The 21,321-nt window shown below is 45.1% G+C and overlaps 1 non-coding gene across 1 annotated transcript; it reads right to left on the minus strand.

The window, feature by feature from the left end:
* Positions 1-18,661: 18,661 nt before the first annotated feature.
* LOC119937983 lies at positions 18,662-18,799 on the minus strand. Its single transcript, XR_005454314.1, has one exon. It is a non-coding gene; the product is annotated as a small nucleolar RNA SNORA7 (small nucleolar RNA).
* Between the last annotated feature and the right edge of the window lie 2,522 nt (positions 18,800-21,321).

Raw genomic sequence — 21,321 nt, forward strand, 5'->3', positions numbered from 1 at the left:
CAGCCTAAGTAGGAGGGAGAACAGGTATTGAATCCTTATTTTACAGTTGAGGAAACCGAGGCACAGAGAAGTTAAGTAACTTGCTTCAGGTCTCAAAGCAAGCAAATGGCAGAGCCTTTCAGGCCTGTGCTCTTTCCACTGGGCCAGGTCCTTTTTCCTTTAGGCCATGCTGAAGAAAAGTCAACTCCCAATCCCACTTCATGGAGAGAGGATGGTTGAAGCCAGGGTCTTCAATTTATGGCTCCCTGTGGAACCAAATGTGGTTCTTGACTTTGGGGAGGAGGTGAGAAGGTGACTAGGCATTCAAGCCAATCCCCCAAGGGCTCAGACTAATGGGAATCAGGAGGGGTCCAAAAACACATAAGTCCTGCTGCGGCTACCATGTACAGTAACAGCCCTGAAATCTACCATGGCAAACTGCTGTATATAGGCATATATCTATAATTATATTTATTTATATTGATGGCTGTTTACATGTTTTGATGTCTGTCTTCCCCCTTCTAGACTGTAAGCCCACTGTGGGCAAGGATTGTCTCTATTGCTGAATTATACTTTCCAAGTTCTTAGTACAGTGCTCTGCACACAGTAAGCACTCAATAAATATGATTGAATGAATGAATAAATGAATGAGGACAGAGGAAGGGAGAAGGGGAGTCAGACCCCAGCAGTCCTTCAGGATCAGGAAACCTGCCCAGGACCCTCAGCCCCATGGAGCATGGGGGACCCAACTGCCAGAAGGCCACGGGCCCTGATTTATGCCTGGGGAGCCTCTGGGATCTGGCAGACTGCCCTGGCTGACATCCCATCTAAGGGAAGGGGCTACTCCCTGGCCTATCACCATCACACCGAAACTGCTCTCTCACAACCCTGTCAGTCAGTCAATTGCATTTATTGGGCAACCTGATCCCCTTGTAACCTCCCCAGTGCTTAGAACAGTGCATTGCACATAGTAAGCGCTTAATAAATGCCATTATTATTATTATTATTGAGCACTTACTGCGTGCAGTGCATTGTACTAAGTGCTTGGGAGAGTTATAATAATAATAATTATAATAGTTATGGTTTTTCATTCATTCATTCATTCATTCAATCATATTTATTGAGCACTTACTGTGTGCAGAGCACTGTACTAAGCACTTGGGAAGTATAAATCAGCAATATATAGAGACAGCCCCTACCCAACAATGGGCTCACCTGCATAATATGTGCCAGGCATTGTTCTAAGTGCTGGGATGCATACAAGCAAATCGGGTTGGCTACAGTCCCTGTCCCACGTGGGGCTCACAGTCTCATTCCCCATTTTACACATGAGATAACTGAGGCACAGAGAAGTGAAGTGAGTGGCACAAGGTCACATAGCTTATAAATACTAGAGCAGGGATTAGAACTCATGACCTTCTGTCTCCCAGGCCCCTGTTCTATCCACTATGCCATGGTGCTTGTGCAGGTACAACATAAAATTATAACAACACAATAATAGAACAGACAGATCCCCTGCCCTGGGGATCTGAGCTGGGGCAAGAGGAGGAGAGCAGAGGGGATGGGAGGTGAATGAAGAGGGAAGAGACCAACTTCCTCCAGGGTTGGCCCATCGTGCCACCCTCCTCGACCCTTCTCCTCCCTCCCTACCGTCCTAACTCCTTCCTCTTCTCTTTCCCTCCCTGGCAGCAAAAGCTGTCGTTATGAAGCAGCAGCACAGCATGGTCACATCATCATATCGCACCCGCCATAGATGGCATAACATAATGAGGTTATTGGTCACATGGGACCCCATAAAATCAAGTAGCCCTGGGCCCCTGAGGGTAGAGAAGCAGCATGGCTCAGTGGAAAAGAGCATGGACTTTGGAGTCAGAGGTCATGGGTTCAAATCCCAGCTCCGCCAATTGCCAGCTGTGTGACTTTGGACAAGTCACTTAACTTCTCTGGGCCTCAGTTCCCTCATCTGTAAAATGGGGATTAAGACTGTGAGCCCCCCGTGGGACAACCTGATCACCTTATAACCTCCCCAGTGCTTAGAGCAGTGTTTTGCACATAGTAAGTGCTTAATAAATGCCATAATAATAATAATTATTATTATTAGGGGTTGATGACAGGAGCAGTATTCATATAGCCCAGCTGCTGCTGAATAGGTATTGTGCAAGGGAGGGGAGATGAGTCATTGGAAGCCATTCGATTGACAAAGGATTAAACTATGTTAATGTTTGTTGAAATTACATGATCCGCTCTGTGCCCACCAGTTGCTCAAAAGCTTCATTTTGTTTGTTTCTTCTGGTTTACAGGAAAGAGTGTAGAACTGCAAGTCAAGAGACCCGAGTTCTAGCTCTGCCGATGGCCTGCTGGATTGACCTTCGAAAAGTCACTTAGCCTCTCTGAGCTTCCATTTCCCTCCCGGTAAATTGCGGATGATACCTGTTCTTCCTATGTAGTTGTGATCCCGGGGTGGGCAGACACTGTACCTGAATTGGTTATCTTGTATCTTCTTCACTTCCTAGGCCAGGTTTAGGCAATGACTAAGCATTTCATTAGTACCATAATCATCTCAAGCAAAAGAAAAGACTTCAAAAGTACTTTCTAATGACTCCAGGAATATCTATCACACACCTTTCATTACCATCACTCCAAATGTCAATCACAAACTCTGGAGTTCTCCTCATTCTCCGGTGAAGCAGGTAGTGAGAATGATGGCTCTTGCCTTAACCATGAACAAACAGATGTCCTGAGCAACTAGGCACTAGCAGAGTAAGTAATGAGGCTCCAATTTCTCCATTTGCTGCACTTCCCCTTCTCTTCTCTCACACCTGGGCTTCCCTGGGGAGCTAGATGAGACCATGTTTACCTCAAACAACAATACCAGAACCCCATTTCTTCCCAGATTTGGTAAATACTAAATTGCAGCTCACCAAAGTCAACCACAAATGATATTTTCATGCCAGGAATCTGGCCATTGTGAGCTCCTTGTAGGTAATCCCACAAGCTTTCCTCTTGTTTTTCTGTGGTATTTGGGAGAGCACCTGTTTCTTTATAATCCCCCTCTAGACTGGGAGGCTTCCCAGACTGAGCCCCATCCTCTCCCCCTCGTCCCCCTCTCCATCCCCCCATCTTACCTCCTTCCCTTCCCCACTGCACCTGTATATATGTATATATGTTTGTACATATTTGTTACTCTATTTATTTATTTTACTTGTACATATCTATTCTATTTATTTTATTTTGTTAGTATGTTTGGTTTTATTCTCTGTCTCCCCCTTTTAGACTGTGAGCCCACTGTTGGGTAGGGACTGTCTCTATATGTTGCCAACTTGTACTTCCCAAGCGCTTAGTACAGTGCTCTGCACACAGTAAGCGCTCAATAAATACAATTGATTATGATGATAGACTGTTGTGGACAGAGAACATGTCTACCAACTCTGTTTTAATGTACTCACCCAAACTCTTAGCACAGTGCTCAGCACACTGTAAAGCACCCAATAAATACCATTGATTAACTGATTGATTGATTGGCTTTGCAAGCAAGAAACCAAGGCTCTTGTCCAGGGTCAGCTTCCCACCCAAGTATTGTGAGATCTCTCTACCCCTTTATACAGCCCGCTGAGGCCTCCATTTAGTTTCACGTTCAGGAACCACCTTGGTGTTCAAAGACCATTTAGGGATGGGGGTGGGGTAGAGAAAAATTTGGGGGGGCACAGAGCCACCTTGAAGGTCTAGGATGCAGTGCAGCCGGATCTGAGAGTCAGAAGGAAGGACCTGGGTTCTAATCTCGGCTCTGCCACTTGCTTTCCATGTGACCTTGGGCAAATCATTTAACATTTCCAGGCCTCAGTTACCTCATCTGTAAAATGGGGATTCAATACTTGTCCTCCCTCCTACTTAGACTGTGAGCCCTATGTGGGAAAGGGACTGTGTCTGACCTGATCATCTTTTATCTTCCCCAGTGCTTAGAACAGTACTTGACACATAGTAAATGCTTAACAAATACCATAAGTATTATTAGAACTGGTCACCAAGTTATGAAGCCATATGCCCAAACCCGCACTTCATATTCCTTCAAGAGATGCCACAGCTGGACCTGTACAGACTACCCTTCTCCCCAGAAGCATTTCTGGGCAGAACTCTGCAATGTGGGCAGGGAATGAGTCCACCAACTCTGTTATATTGTACTCTACCAAGCACTTAGTACAGTGCTCTGCACACAGTAAGCACTCAGTAGATGCAATTGATTGATTGGTGGATTGATTGATTCCAGCTCTCTCTCCCCTTCCCCCACCCTCCTCTGTTCAGGTTCTTCAGAGTGAGTTCACCAATAAAATAAAACCGTGTGAGTGGACATCTGTGTCCTCATCCTCTCCTGGCCTTGCCACCAGATGGGCTGAGAGCAGATGACTTGAAAATAAAGTTTAATGGGCTGTTGAAGAATGATGGAGGGCCTGAACCAGCTAGTATTTCCACATTATTGTCACTTACAGTAAAGGTGAGCTGAGTGGCTCTTGCTGTCAGAGATGGCCCATGGGACATAACGCTTTTCCCTTCCGTGTCGGTCTAATGCCCGTTGATTAATGGAAGAACCAGATCGTCCAGCGTCAGCCCCTTTTTAAAGGCCTGTTGAAATTTGGTCAATGTCTGGGGATAGGTCGGGAAAACCAGCCACACAATTCCTCGCTCCATCCCCCTAGTCTGATATGCATCTTCTCCCTGGTCCATGGGTGTGGGACCCCAAGCCTCTGCAGGGAATACATCAGTTACATTGTTATATCGTACTGTCCCAAGCACTTAGTATGATGCTCTGTGCAGTCACTGCTCAAAATATAAGATTGACTGACAGATTGACTCTACCCCACCACCCTGTGCCTTTGACATTGACACTGGCATCCTGTGAAGCATCCTTGGACTGTAATCAATCAATTAATCACATTTATTGAACACTTGCTATGTGCAGAGGAGCAGCGTGGGCTAGTGGATAGAGAATGAGCCTCGGAGGCAAAGGGACCTAGTTTCTAATCCTATCTCTGCTGCGTGACCTTGGGCAAGTCACTCAACTTCTCCGGGCCATAGTTACCTCATCTGTAAATTGGGGATAAAAATTGTGAGCCCCATGTAGGACAGGGACTGTGTCCAATCTGATTATCTTGTATCTAACCCAACTCTTAGAACAGTGGCTGGCACGTAGTAAGCACTCAACAAATACCACTGTGATTATTATCATTATTATTATTATTATGGTATTTGTTAAGCACTTACTTGCCAAGCACTGTTCTAAGTGCTGGGGTAGATACAGGGTAATCAGGTGGCTCGATTTTTCCTCTTCAGACTATCTTACATGCAGCTGCACATGCTTCTTTCATGTGGAACAGAGCATGCTACCCTTCTCCTCAAAAGTTTCCAAAGAGTCCCCAAAGCTCCTTATAAAAAGCTAAGAACTCCTCACCATTGGCTCAAGGGCTCTCCATCAGCAGGCTCCCATTTAGTTATCTGTTCTGTTCTCTTTCCTCCTCCCAAGATAAGTTTCCAGATGCCCTCCACACTCAACTCTTCTGCCTTCATCCCATTGTCTTTCCTGCTGCCTGGAACTTCCTCCCTGCTCAATGTCCACCAAAGCACATTCCTCCCCTCTTTGAAAGCCCTTTCTAAAAATCACCTCCTCCATGAGGCATTCCCAGATTAATCTCCCTACTTCCTCTTCCTGCCAGCCCATCAGCCTCCTCCATAAATGGACGCATTTGTGTCCCACTGTATCTATTTTCCCACTCTTAACTTTAATATAGTTGTCCCGTGTCTCTCCCATTCAATCATGAACATTGATGCCTTCAGTTTTTTCAAATGTTCTCTATTGCCGGGCAAGATCTTGCTAGTTCTAAAGAACACTGGTAACCAAAAGCTCCTGTAATCACAATGCAGATTGAGACCAGAGCATGACAAAACAGACATGATCCTCCTGTGCATCAGATTTGGGAGAAGTGCGGGGAACAGCAATAAAACCTCTCCAAAGTCTTCATCGACCCGACAGGAGCATTTAATAACATCAGCAGATCTGGCTCTAGAAAATTCTGAAAAAATTCATCAAGGTTTTGAGATTGTGTTAGGACAGCATGGCTGGCCAGATCAGAACAGAGGGGGCCTTGTCTGATTCATTCCCCATTGTCAAAGAAGTAGGGATACTTAGTTGTCCCGATCCTGTTTAATTTATCCTAATCAGACATGCTGGAAGAGCCAACAAGAGATCTGCTCGCAGGGGTTAGAACACACTTCCAAACTTCTGGGAAACTTTTCTAACTCAGTAGACTTTGGGCTTTAGCCTAAATCCTAGTAACAGACCCTCAAGAATTACTGTATGCAGATGACTACACCTTAGAGATAAAGCCCTTCTAGACTGTAAGCTAGTTATGGGCAGGGAATGTGTTTACCAACACCATTGGATTGTACTCTTCCAAGAGCTCAGTACAGTGCTCTGCACAAAGTAACTACTCGATAAAAACCATTGAAGATGATATGCCCAAGAATATATACAAATGATTGTGAACAGCTTCACTGAATCAGCTAGACATAAAAGACTATAAGCTAAACTGAAAGCTAGACTGTAAGCTCCTTGTGGACAGAGAACATGTCTACCAACTCTGTTATACTGAACTCTCCCAAGTGCTGAGTACAATGGTCTGCACATAGTAAACGTTCAATAAATGTGATCGACTGATTGGGATTAAGTTTAAAGAATACCGAGGTGATGCATCAGTCTGTACCAGGGAGGCCATAAACAACCAAACATATATTTTGGCAACACAGAGCTAAACACTGTTGAAGAATTGTAAAAATTGTATCAGGAAGGGTCAAACATAGTGTTTTGATGTCTTAGATGTACTTTCTGATGTGCAGCATCCACCCTTACTCACATACTCAATTATTGCACTGACGGCCCCAGTAGAACCACTTGGATTTGGTATGAATGAATATAAGTGCTCCCCAATTTGCTTATATCCACCCTGACATTTAGTACAGTGCCTGGCATACAATAAACAGTTAATGACTACAACAGTTGAAAAGCAGCATGGACTAGCGGAAAAAGCAAGAATCTGGGAGTCACGGGACCTGGGTTCTAATCCCAGATCTGCCAATTACTTCTTGGAGGACCTTGGGCAAGTCACTTAACTTCTCTGTGCCTCAGTCCTCCTGTTCTCTGTCCTACTTAGACTGTCAGTCCCACGTAGGTCAGGCTGTGTCCACCCTAATTCACCTGTATCTACCCCAGTGCTTAGAACAGTGTTTGATACATAGGAAGCCCTTAATGCTCAGTATATTTGATTGACTGACTGACAACCAATACCATTAAAAAATTCATTCATCCATTCATTCAATCATATTTTTTGAGCACTTACTGTGTGCAGTGCACTGTACTAAGCAAAAATGCTTCAGAGGTGGAGAGAGTGGTGATCTGGCATATATGGAGGGGAAGGAAGTTCCACAATTATTAATATTTTTATATTCCTCTTCATGGAGCTCTATGTGGCAGACAGAGTTAAGCAGCCCCGAGCTATAACAGTAACATCTGGCAGTAATGCTCAGGGAGCTAAGAATCCTAATAATTACTGCGGCATTGTTAGTGTGCTAAACACTTGGGTCCCTGCTCCACATGGGGCTCACAGTTTACAGAGGGGAGAGAACAGGTATTTAATCCCCATTTCCAAAGAGGAAACTGAGATACATCAAAGTCAAGTGACTTGCCCAGGGTTACATACTGGACAAGTGGAGAAGTCAGAATTAATAATAATAATAGAACTCAGGGCTTCTGACTTCTAGGCCTGGGCTATTTCCACTAAACCAGGCTGCCTTTTGCAGATCCATTTTTTTGGCTCTGGCTGACTTGCAAGGCTTACTGAAATTGAATGCAGCTGCTTCTAGTGAGCCCAGAAGTATTCATTTATTCAATCGTATTTATTGAGCGCTTACTGTGTTCAGAACACTGTACTAAGTGCTTGGGAAGTAAAATTTGGCAACAGAGACAATCCCTACCCAACAATGGGCTCACAGTCTAGAAGGGGGGAGACTAACAATGAAACAAAACGCAAGTAGACAGACATCAACAGCATCAATATAAATAAATAGAATTATAGATATACACATCATTAATAAGATGAATAGAATACTAAAAATGTATGCATATAAACAAGTGCTGTAGGTGGGGAGGGGGAAGAGCAGAGGGAGGGAGTTGGGGCAACGGGGAGGGGAGGAGGAGCAGAGGAAAGGGGGAGCTCAGTCTGAAAGAAAAGTAGCAAAATGGAGTGTACCTAGAAACCCTTGAGCTGACAATTACTTAGGCAATTACTCCCCCGACCTTCAAAGCCTTACTGAATGTACATCTCCTCCAAAAGTCTTTCTCTGACTAACCCTCCTTTCCTCCTCTCCCACTCCCTTCTGCATCACCCTGACTAGACCCCTTCATTCATCGGCCCTGACTAGCTCCCCCTCCCAGCCCCACCGCACTTATGTACATATCTGTAATTTATTTATATTAATATCTGTCTCCCCCTCTAGACTGGAAGCTCACTGAGGGCAGGGAATGTGCCTGTTATAATCTTATATTTTGTATTCTCCCAAGTGCTTGGTACAGTGCTCTGCACACAGTAAAGCGCTCAATGGATACAACTGACTGACTGCCTGACTGAGGAGAGCACCAAGTGCTTGGTACAGTGCTCTGTACATAGTAAAGCACTCAATAGATGCAACTGACTGACTGCCTGACTGAGAAGGACAGCATCCATTCCAGAGGTTGGTAGGTAGCCAAGGACCCCCTTGTTAAATTCATTCATTCATTCATTCATTCATTCATTCATTCAGTCATATTTATTGAGCGCTTACTGTGTGCAGAGCACTGTACTAAGCGCTTGGGAAGTACAAGTTGGCAATATGTAGAGTTGGTCCCTACCCAACAATGGGCTCACAGTCTAGAAGGGGGAGACAGACAACAAAACAAAATATATTAACAAAATAAAATAAATAGAATAGTAAATATGTACAAATAAAATAAATAGAGTAATAAAGCTGTACAAACATATATACAGGTATTGTGGGGAGAGGAAGGAGGTAGGGTGGGGAGATGGGGAGGGGGAGAAGAAGGAGGTGGCTCAGTCTGGGAAGGCCTCCTGGAGGAGTTGAGCTCTCATTAGAGCTTTGAAGGGAGGAAGAGAGCTAGCTTGGCAGATGTGCGAAGGGGGGGCATTCCAGGCCATGGGGTCGATGGCGGGACAGGCAAGAACGAAGCACAGTGAGGAGTTCAGCGGCAGAGGAGCAGAGGGTGCAGGCTGGGCTGGAGAAGGAAAGAAGGGAGGTGAGGTAGGAGGGGGTGAGGTGATGGACAGCCTTGAAGCGGAGAGTGAGGAGTTTTTACCTGATGCGTAGGTTGACTGGTAGCCACTGGAGATTTTTGAGGAGGGGAGTAACATGCCCAGAGCATTTCTGCACAAAGATGACCCAGGCAGCCATGTGAAGTATAGATTGAAGTGGGGAGAGACAGGAGGATGGGAGATCAGAGAGGAGGCTGATGCAGTAATCCAGTCGGGTTAGAATGAGAGATTGAACCAGCAGGGTAGTGGTTTGGATGGAGAGGAAAGGGCAGATCTTGGCGATGTTGTAGAGGTGAGACCGACAGTTTTTAGTGACGGATTGGATGTGAGGGGTGAACGAGAGAGCAGAGTCAAGGATGACACCAAGTTTGCGGGCTTGTGAGATGGGAAGGGTGGTAGTGCCTTCAACAGTGATGGGAAAGTCAGGGAGAGGGCAGGGTTTGGGAGAAAAGATAAGGAATTCAGTCTTGGACATATTGAGTTTTAGATGGTGGGCAGACATCCAGATGGAGATGTCTTGAAGGCAGGAGGAGACACAAGCCTGAAGGGAGGGAGAGTGAGCAGGGGCAGAGATGTAGATTTGGGTGTCATCAGTGTAGAGATGATAGTTGAAGCCGTGGGAGCAAATGAGTTCACCAAGGGAGTGAGTGTAGATAGAGAACAGAAGTGGACCGAGAACTGACCCTTGAGGAACCCCTACAGTAAGGGGATGGGAGGGGGACAGGGAGCCTGCAAAAGAGACTGAGAATGAACGGCTGGAGAGATAAGAGGAGAACCAGGAGAGGACAGAGTCTGTGAAGCCAAGGTTAGATAGTGTGTTGAGGAGAAGGGGGTGGTCCACAGTGTTGAAGGCAGCTGAGAGGTCGAGGAGGATTAGGATAGAGTAGAAGCCGTTGGATTTGGCAAGCAGGAGGTCATTGGTGACCTTTGTGAGGGCAGTTATGGTGGAATGTAGGGGACAGAAGTCAGATTGGAGGAGGTCGAGGAGAGAGTTGGTGTTGAGGAATTTGAGGCAGCGGGTGTAGACGACTTGTTCAAGGAGTTTGGAAAGGAATGGTAGGAGGGAGATAGGGCGATAACTAGAAGGGGAGGTGGGGTCAAGAGAGGGTTTTTTTGGTTGGGGGAGATGTGGGCATGTTTGAAGGCAGGGGGGAAGGAACCAGTGGAGAGTGAGCAGTTGAAGATGGAAGTTAAGGAGGGGAGGAGGGACGGGGCTAGAGATTTCATAAGATGAGAGGGAATGGGGTCAGAAGCACAGGTGGCTGGAGTAGCACTTGAGAGGAGGGAGGAGAGCTCCTCTGAGGATACTGCTGGGAAAGATGGGAGAGTAGCAGAGAGCGTTGAGAGCCAGGGGGTTGGAGAAGGGGGAGGAGTGACTTTGGGGACCTCAGACCTGATGGAGTTAATTTTACTAATGAAGTAGGAGGCCAGATCATTTGGGGTGAGGGAAGTCAAATGAACTTGATTTGTCACTCACCCCTTTCACTAGCCTTGATATGAGGGGGCCAAGACCAGGTCTTTTTTTAGGTTAGGCTCATTTTTAGGCTAAGCTGCCTGGTGATATCCTGAAATGCCCTCCCTCCGCACATCTGCCAAGTTAGCTCTCTTCCTCCCTTCAAAGCCTTACTGAAAGCTCACCTCCTTCAGGAGGCCTTCCCAGACTGAGCCCCCTCCTTCCTCTCTCCCTCCTCCCCGTCCCCAACCCCCCGCCTTACCTACTTCCCCTCCCCACAGCACCTGTATATATGTATATATGTTTGTACATATTTATTACTCTATTTATTTATTTTATTTGTACATATTTATTCTATTTATTTTATTTTGTTAATACGTTTTGTTTTGATCTCTGTCTCCACCTTCTAGACTGTGAGCCCACTGTTGGGTAGGGACCATCTCTTTATGTTGCCAACTTGTACTTCCCAAGCGCTTAGTACAGTGCTCTGCACACAGTAAACACTCAATAAATATGATTGAATGAATGAATGGTGATCTTAGGGAACAGTCTCCTTTTAACTTAAAACTCCATAGCCCAACAGGAGAGGAGGAGTTTAGCCAAAATGGGAACAAATCAACTGTGATGCAACAAACTCCCAAGAACTTGGAACTCATTTGTTGAAGGATGAGGGTTAATTGAGAGTGACTGAATGAACTTCAAAATTATTTCTGACCTTTAAGGATCGTTCCTGATTCATTAGCATTATCCCTTTCTCCCATCTGCTTTATGAATGCACTATGGAGCCATGTAAAATTCAATACTAAGGGCTATTAAAACACATCTTGGAGTTGAATGGTAGTAACAAGTTTATATGACGAAAGACATTGCCTAGGTGACCTTCCAATCATTCTCCCACAAAAGCTCTGCAAAACACTTCTGAGTACCAGAGAGCACAGAGGACCATGTAAAAATTGATGTGAAATTTTGTAATTTCCCTCTCAGGAACTCTAAGAATACCAATGCTTTGAATTTGTATGGTACTTTTATTTTCTCCAGAGTATTCTGTCAGTGATATCATTTAAGTCTCCCAACAACTAGCTGAAGTCAGAAGAAGCAGGTTATACTGATAATAATTGTGGTATTTATTACACACTTACTATGTGCCAGGCACTCTACTAAGCACTGGGGTAGATACAAACAAATTGATCAGGACACAGTTCATTGTCTCACGGGGGGCTCACAGACTCAATTCCCATTTAACAGATGAAGTAATTGATGCCCAGAGAAATTAAGTGACTTCCCCAAGGTCACACAGCTGTAGATGCCACTACCATCCTTCCTGTCTCACAAGCCCTCAACCATGGTGTCATCCTTGACTCTGCTCTCTCATTCACCCCACACATCCAATCTGTCAACAAAACCTGCCAGTCTCACCTTCACAACATCGCCAAGATCCACCCTTTCCTCTCCATCCAAATCGCTACCTTGCTGGTTCAATCTCTCAACCTATCCTGACTGGATTACTGCATCAGTCTCCTCTCTGATCGCCTATCCTCCTGTCTCTCCCAACTTCAGTCTATGCTACACTCTGTTGCCCGGATTATCTTTTTACAGAAACACTCTGGGCATTTCACTCCCCTCCTCAAAAATCTGCAGTGGTTGCCTGTCAACCTACAAATCAAGCAAAAATTCCTCACTTTCGGCTTCAAGGCTGTCCATCACCTCGCCCCCTCCTAGCTCACCTCCCTTCTCTCCTTCTACAGCCCAGCCTGCACCCTCCACTCCTCTGCAGCTAACCTCCTCAATATTCCTTGTTCTCACCTGTCCCATCGTTGACCCCTGGCCCATGTACTGCCCCTGGCCTGGAATGCCCTCCTTCCACACATTCACCTAACTAGCTCTCTTCATCCCGTCAAAGCCCTACTGAGAGCTCACCTCCTCCAGGAGGCCTTCCCAGACTGAGCCTCCTTTTTCCTCTCCTCCTCCCCATCCCCACCCTCTGCCCTACCTTCTTCCCCTCCCCTCAGCACTTGTATATATTAGTACAGATTTATTACTCTGTTTATTTCACTTGTGTATATTTACTACTCTATTTTGTTAATTATGCACATATAGCTATAATTCTATTTATTCTGATGGTTTTGACACCTGTCTACATGTTTTGTCTTGTTGTCTGTCTCCCCCTTCTAGACTGTGAGCCCGTGGGTGGATAGGGACCATCTCTACATTTTGCCGACTTGTACTTCTGAAGCACTTAATACAGTGCTCTGCACACAGTAAGCGCTCAATCAATACAACTGAATGAATGAATGAATGGTGGAAGAACTGGCTCTACATGGGATTCAGAGATCAATATAATTCTCAAGTAGTGTCACTGGGAAAGTGATATCTCATTTGCAATCCAGTGGATTGCTTTTCACAGACCTCCAAGCCTCCAGGGTGGAGACTAATATTCCCCAGAGTTCAAGTCAAACCTGAGTACAAATGGACTATATCAGAACTATGGTAACAATAATAATGATAATAATAATAATGTAGGCATCAAGCATTTGTATGCAGAACACTGTACTAAATGCTTGGAAAAATACAGTACAACAGAGTGTGGTAGATGTGATCCCTATCCACTAAGAGCTTACAGGCTATTTGTTAAGTACTTATTATGTACCAGTGGCTCCAGTGGCTACCAATCAACATACACATCAGGCAGAAACTCCTCACCCTGGGCTTCAAGGCTGTCCATCACCTCGCCCCTCCTACCTCACCTCCCTTCTCTCCTTCTACAACCCAGCCCACACCCTCCGCTCCTCTGCCGCTAATCTCCTCACCGTGCCTCCTTCTCGCCTGTCCCACCATCGACCCCCAGCCCACGTCATCCCTCTGGCCTGGAATGCCCTCCCTCTGCCCATCCGCCAAGCTAGCTCTCTTCCTCCCTTCAAGGCCCTACTGAGAGCTCACCTCTTCCAGGAGGCCTTCCCAGACTGAGCCCCCTCCTTCCTCTCCCCCTCCTCCCCCTCTCCACCCCCAACACCTTACCTCCTTCCCTTCCCCACAGCACCTGTATATATGTTTGTACATATTTATTACTCCATTTATTTATTTTACTTGTACATATTTATTCTACTTATTTTATTTGGTTAATATGTTTTGTTTTGTTCTCTGTTTCCCCCTTCTAAACTGTGAGCCCATTGTTGGGTAGGGACCGTCTCTACATGTTGCCAACTTGTACTTCCCAAGTGCTTAGTACAGTGTTCTGAACACAGTAAGCGCTCAATAAATATGATTGAATGAATGAATGAATGTACCAAGCACTGTACTAAGTGCTGGGGTAGATGCAAAGACTTAATCATGTCAGGGACAGGCTTGGGAGTCAGAGGACTGGGTTCTAATCCCAGCTCTGCCACTTGTCTGCTGTATGACTTTGGACAAGTCACTTGACTTCTCTGTGCCTCAGTTATGTCATCTGTAAAATGAGGATTGAGACTGTGAGCCCTGTGTGGGAAGCGGACTGTGTCCAACCAGATTATCAAGCACCCCGGCACTTTCTAAAATACCAGGCACCTAATAAGTGCTTAACAAATACTATGAAAAAAAGCAGTCCCTGTCTCACATGGAACTCATAGTCTAAATAGGAAGGATGTCAGGTATCGAATCCCCATTTTACAGATAAGAAAACTGAGGCTTAGAGAAGCTAAGTAACTAATAGTACAAGATCACACAGCAGGCAAGTAGCAGAGCTGAATTTAGTACCCAGGTCTTCTGAACCCCAGGCCCATCCTCTTTCCACTAGATCACTCTGCTTCTCAAGGCTAGGCACCATCCAGATTTGGAAATACACTAGTTAAACAAAGATCATCCAGAGACTGTTGATTTTTGTGGTTGATCCAGAACCTCTGCTTCCCCTGCCCCTCCTCCTTCATCCCTGCTGTTGCTAGATGATAGGTGGGGGGAGGGAAAGGAGTGAAGATTCAGAACTTAGTTTTCAAATGCTTAGTGCAGTGCTCTGCGCACAGTGAATACTCAATAAATAACCACTGATTAAACAGCTCCAGCAAGAGTTTTGGATGAAGAGGATGGAAAGGAGCGTGGCTCAGTGGAAAGAGCCCGGGCTTTGGAGTCAGAGGTCATGGGATCAAATCCCGCCTCTACCACTAGTCAGCTGTGTGACTTTGGGCAAGTCACTTAACTTCTCTGTGCCTCAGTTACCTCATCTGTAAAATGGGGATTAAGACTGTGAGCCCTTCGTGGGACACCCTGATCACCTTGTAACCTCCCCAGCGCTTAGAACAGTGCTTTGAACATAGTAAGCGCTTAACAAATACCATCATCATCATCATCAAAGGAGGATAGAAAAACTTAGGGAAGAAAGCAAAGGCAGCAGGCCAGAGATGAGAAAGACAACAGGAAAATGGTCTTCAGTTTTTAGGGTAAAAGAGAAAACCAGGGGAAATTGTGGTTGTCCTCCATCATAGATGAGGGGGAAAATGATAGAAGATGATGACACTAAGGCGAAGAATTTCTATGCTTTTTCCAGGGGAAGCAGCATGACTTAGTGGATAGAGCATGGCCCTGGGAGTCAGAAGGTCATGTGTTCTAATCCCAGCTACACCACTTGTCTGCTGTGTGACCTTAGGCAAGCCACTTCACTTCTCTGGACCTCAGTTACCTCATCAGCAAAATGGGGATTGAGACTGTGAGACCCATATGGGACAGGGACTGTGTCCAACCTGATTTGCTTGTACCCACCCCAGTGTTTAGTACAGTGCCTGGCAGATAGTAACAAAAAATAACACAATTATTATTATTGTCTCTATTCTTATCGGAAAAGTTTAGTTGTGATTAAGGATAATTTACCTATCTTCAAGCATTGGAGAAGTATTCATTCAGTCAGTCAACGGCTGTTTATTGCACACCTACTGTGTGCAAAACGCTGTACTGAGCACTTAGGAGAGAGCGGGAGAAAGAAAAATCAGAGTCCCTGCCCTTCAGAGTCCCTACATATTTTATACGTTCAGTTGAGCTAGGAGGTAAAGTATTAATTCAACTGGCAATCAACCTATCAATGGCATTTATTAAGTGTTTACTGTTACAGAGCACTGTACTAAGCACTTGGAAGAGTACAGAAAACAACAGAGTTGGTAGACGCATTCCTTGCACACAAAGAGTTTATAGTTTAGAGGAGGAGACAGACATTAAAATAAATTAGAGATGTGAATATAAGTGCTCTGGGGCTGAGGATGGAGTGAGAAAAGTGAATGAAGAATTAAATGGAGATGTATACATATATACATATCTGTTGGAATGATGTGACCTGGGAAGTTGGGAATTGTGGAATAATTCATTCAATTGCATTTATTGAGTGTTGACTGTGTGCAGGGCACTGTACTAAATGCTTGGGAAGTACAATTCAGCAATAAAGAGAGGCAATCTCTGCCCTCAAGGAGCTTACAGTCTAGAAGGAGGTGGATTTTCAGGAGTCTTTGAAGATGTTGAGGAATATGATCTGGTGAATTTGAATCAATCAATCAATTGTATTCTTTGAGCACTTATTGTGTGCAGTGCACAGTACTAAGTACTTGGGAGAATACAGTGCCAAAGAGTTCGTAGTCACTTTTTTCCCACAACAAACTTACATGGCGAAAAAGTTCTAGTCAGGTCTCCTAGACTGTTAGCTCCTTGAGGGCAGGAATTGTTGTTAAGCGCTTAGTACAGTGCTCTGCACACAGTAAGCACTCAATAAATACAATTAAACAAATTGTAACTACTAACTCTATTGTATTCTTCCAAGCTCTCTGCACGCAGAAGGCATTCAACAAATTCTACTGACTGAGCAGTGGGTAGGAGACAGGAGAGTTGAGAACAAGGAACAGGTTTGAGCCCTTCTCTAACTAAGCCCTCTTTTCCCCAATTCCCTCTCCCTTCTGTGTCATCTGTGCATTTGGATCTGTGACTTTAGGGCATTTGATATTTAACCCACCCTCAACCTCACAGCACGCATGCATATATCTTTAAATTATCTATTATAAATTACTTGTTCACTCATATTAATGCCTGTCTTCCCCTCTAGACTGTAAGCTCATTATGGACAGAGTACATGCCTGCCAACTCTGCTGTATTATGCTCTTCCAAGCACTTCATACAGTAATGATGATGACGATGGTATTTGTTAAGCGCTTATGTGCCGAGCATTGTTCTAAATGCTGGGGGTGGGGGGATACAAGGTGACCAGGTTGTCCCACGTGGGGCTCACAGTCTTCATCTCCATTTTACAGATGAGGCAACTGAGGCCCAGAGAGTTTAAGTGACTTGCCCAAGGTCACACAGCTGACAAGTGGCGGAGCTGGGATTAGAACCCATGACCTCTGACTCCCAAGTCCGCATTCTTTCCACTGAGCCATGATACTTTGTATATAGTAAGTGTTCAATAAATACCATTGATGATGATGATGATGATGATGAAGATGATGATGATGATAAGGTGAGTTTTGGGGGAGGGAAGAGTACCTGGTGAATAGAACCCTGACCAATTAGTCTTTCACTTCCCAGAGAATCTAACAAGAGGATGCTGGCTTGAATTGCAGCAAGAGGTTTTTATTGAGCACTTACTGTGTGCAGAGCACTGTACTAAGCTGTGACAGGTCATGCCCTGGCCAGGCTTACAAGCTTAACTCATCAACACCTGAGGGTTTGGCAAGGGGTGATTGAAAGCATTAACACATTACTGCCCAGTGCTACCCATCCCAGAGGGGTTTGGTGAGGAGTCTAGTCCCACGATCCTTTTTCACCCCAAACATGGCCAACAGAAGCGAAGAGAATAGCTAGCTCTCTTCCTCCCTTCAAAGTCCTACTGAGAGCTCACCTACTCCAGGAGGCCTTCCCAAACTGAGCCCCTTCCTTCCTCTCCCCCTCGTCCCCCTCTCCACCCCCCTATCTTACCTCCTTCCCTTCCTCACAGCACCTGTATATATGTATATATGTTTGTACGTATTTGTTACTCAATTTATTTATTTATTTATTTTACTTGTACATATCTATTCTATGTATTTTATTTTGTTACTATGTTTGGTTTTGTTCTCTGTCTCCCCCTTTTAGACTGTGAGCCCACTGTTGGGTGGGGACTGTCTCTATATGTTGCCAACTTGTACTTCCCAAGCGCTTAGTACAGTGCTCTGCACACAGTAAGCGCTCAATAAATACGATTCATGATGATGATGAAGAGGATCGGGAAGTAGCAAGCTCTATCTGGGGAGGGGTCTCCAGGAACGCTTGGTAGTAGGTTGGAACTCTGTCACACCCAATTGGTGAGTTGCTTCTACCCAGGGTTGGGGATGCCCATTCTGTCAGACCTTGTCAGTCGGACCTCCTCATTGGAGCTAGGAGGAGTGATCCGGGAACTTGAAAGGAAGCCCATTTGGGGTTACATGTTTGAGAGATAGCCTGTTAGGGGTTACTTGAAAGGAAGCCCATTTGGGTGGTTTGAGAGGTGTGTCCTTCCCAGTTTCACCAGCTGCTAAAAGTGGGCTACTATGCTGACAAGTGTCTTGTCTTATTCATTCATTCATTCAATAGTATTTATTGAGCGCTTACTGTGTGCAGAGCACTGTACTAAGCGCTTGGGAAGTACAAGTTGGCAACATATAGAGACGGTCCCTACCCAACAACTGGCTCACAGTCTAGAAGACTTATGTTATGACGTCATCTTCAACCCATAGAGATGCCATGGATACATCTCTCCCAGAATGCCCCACTTCCATCTGCCATCGTTCTGGTAGTGTATCCATAGAGTTTTCTTGGTAAAAATACAGAATTGGTTTACCATTGCCTCCTTCCATGCAGTAAGCTTGAGTTTTCACCCTTGATTCTCTCTCATGCCGCTGCTGCCTAGTGCAGGTGAGCTTTGACTTGTAGCAGATTGCCTTCCACTCACTAGCCACTGGCCAAGCTAGGAATGGAGTGGATATGCCTCTGCCTGACCCTCTCTCATGTAGTCAAGACTGGTAGAGTACTGGGAACTCTCCAGGTGTGACCCTGAGAGGGGACTGTGTCTTTTAGACTGTGAGCCCACTGTTGGGTAGGGACTGTCTCTATATGTTGCCAACTTGTACTTCCCAAGTGCTTAGTACAGTGCTCTGCACACAGTAAGTGCTCAATAAATACGATTGATTGATTGATTGACTGACAAGTGTGCTTATTACTTATTAGCCTAGGAATAGCTTTGCTCCTGAGGGTTACCTATGACGGGTTCTTTGTGCTATCATCTTAATAAACCTGCTTCCATTTCCAGCTGTACAACCAGCGTGGCTCAGTGGAAAGAGCCCAGGCTTTGAAGTCAGAGGTCATGGGTTCAAATCCCGGCTCCGCCACTTGTCAGCTGTGTGACTTCGGGCAAGTCACTTCACTTATCTGAGCCTCAGTTCCCTCATCTGGAAAATGGGGATGAAGACTGTGAGCCCCACTTGGGACAACCTGATTACCTTGTATCCATCCCAGCGCTTAGAATAGTACTTGGCACACAGTAAGCGCTTAACAAATACCAACATTATATGAGAAGCAGTGTGGTTCAATGGAAAGAGCCCGGGCTCTGGAGTCTGTGGTCATGGGTTCAAATCCCGGCTCTGCCAACTGTCAGCTGTGTGACTTTGGGCAAGTCACTTAACTTCTCTGTGCCTCAGTTACCTCATCTGTAAAATGGGGATTAAAACTGTGAGTTCCCTGTGGGTCAACCTGATCACCTTGTAACCTCCCCAGCACTTAGAACAGTGCTTTGCACACAGTCAGTGCTTAACAAATGCCATTATTATTATTATTATTATTATTATTATTATTATTATTATTATTTCCAACCCTCCGATCCATGAGCTCACGAGTTAACTGGCAGATGGCTCCGCCCAGTGACATAAGCACTTGGGAAATTATCACAGAGACCTTGCCCATCAGGGTGATTAAATACTAGAACCAGAGGCTGAAAGAGGTGGTGAGATTTCTATCCCTGGAAAGCTTGAAAAATCTGAGAGACAATGATTGGTTTGGGATGATTTAGGATTTGATTTACCTGGAAGGGGGGGAGCCCAATCTCAAGATATTTTGCTGTTCTAAGAATTAATGAAGCTAATATCTGGTCATGGTTTGTTTTTTTTTAAATGGTATTAGCTAAGTACTACCTATGTGCCAAGCACTGTTCTTAACAATGAAGTAAAAACAAAAGCAAAAAACTAAAAAATCCCCATTTTACAGGTATGGTAACTGAGACACAGAGAAGTTAAGTGATTTGCCTGTTGTCACCCGGCAATTGGCAGGGCAAGAAATAGAACCCTGGTCCTCCCACCCTAGGATGATGCTCTTTCCATTAGACCACATTCATTCATTCATTCCATCATATTTATTGAGCGCTTACTGTGTGCAGAGCACTGTACTAAGCGCTTGGGAAGTACAAGTTGGCAACAGGTAGAGACGGTCCCTACCCAACAGCGGGCTCACAGTCTCCCATGGTCATTTCGGAAATTAGCCGAGACTTTCACTTGTTGTGGCTTCCGTGATCTTATTAGCAGGGATAACTGGCTAGAGATGATCATCCAGAGAAAAATAGTTTAGATTCAGAATGGTTTGCTTGTTTCCTTATTTTAGGGAACCTAGTTTACTGCATGTTTAGCTAAAGTGCTGCTGTGCTTTATCCTAAGTGCTTAGAACAGTGTTCTGCATATTGCTCTGCACTATTGATTGATGGATTTATCCTGCATAGGAAATCACTGATTCAGAGAGGAACCCTGAATGAAGGCCTCCTGCAGGAAACCAAGCAATCAATCAAAGTGCATTTACTGAACACTTACGATTTACATGGCACTGTACTAAGCTCTTGGGAGAATACAACACAACAATATAACAGGCACATTCCCAGCCCACAGTGCGCTTACAGTCTAGAGCTTCATTCATTGTCTGCAAAGGGGCTCTTTACGGAATCGTCAGTCTTTCTGTCAAAGACAGAGGAGCTGAATATTGATTTTCTAGCTTACGGTAGGAAAATCCTTCTCCTTGTACACAATCAATAGACTTTCGGAAATGGAAACATGAGCCCAAGAAGCCTGAGGCCCCAGTGACAAGAAAGGTCTGTTTCTTAATGGAGGCTTGGAGAATACATCGCCCCCACATCCCTATAGAAAGGGCAGGGCTGGCTACACTGAATAGATCTAGTCACCCCTGGCTGTTTTGAGGATTCTTTATTATTCTCCATTAAAAACTGGCTGGCATGAGATCATGGGTCCTGGTTAAATGCCTGTTGGAAGGTCTCTCACAGGGAGTCCTGACTTCCCCAGTTTGGAAGTTGCATGAGGTCCAGAAGATGAAAAGGGGAGAGAAAGGGAGGGGGAAGGGAGGAGGGAGGAGGAAGGGGAGGAGGAGGAGGAGAAGAAGAAGGCAGGGGACTGCTCACAAGGGCTTCTATTTACCCCATTATTCTCTCCTCATCTCTCTCCCAGCCCATCACTCTCCTTAACCCACCTTCTACACACAGCATGGCATGTTCATTCATTCAATCATATTTATTGAGCGCTTACTGCGTGCAGA

The sequence above is a fragment of the Tachyglossus aculeatus genome, chromosome 1, assembly GCF_015852505.1.
Source record: "Tachyglossus aculeatus isolate mTacAcu1 chromosome 1, mTacAcu1.pri, whole genome shotgun sequence".
In the NCBI taxonomy this organism is placed as follows: domain Eukaryota; kingdom Metazoa; phylum Chordata; class Mammalia; order Monotremata; family Tachyglossidae; genus Tachyglossus; species Tachyglossus aculeatus.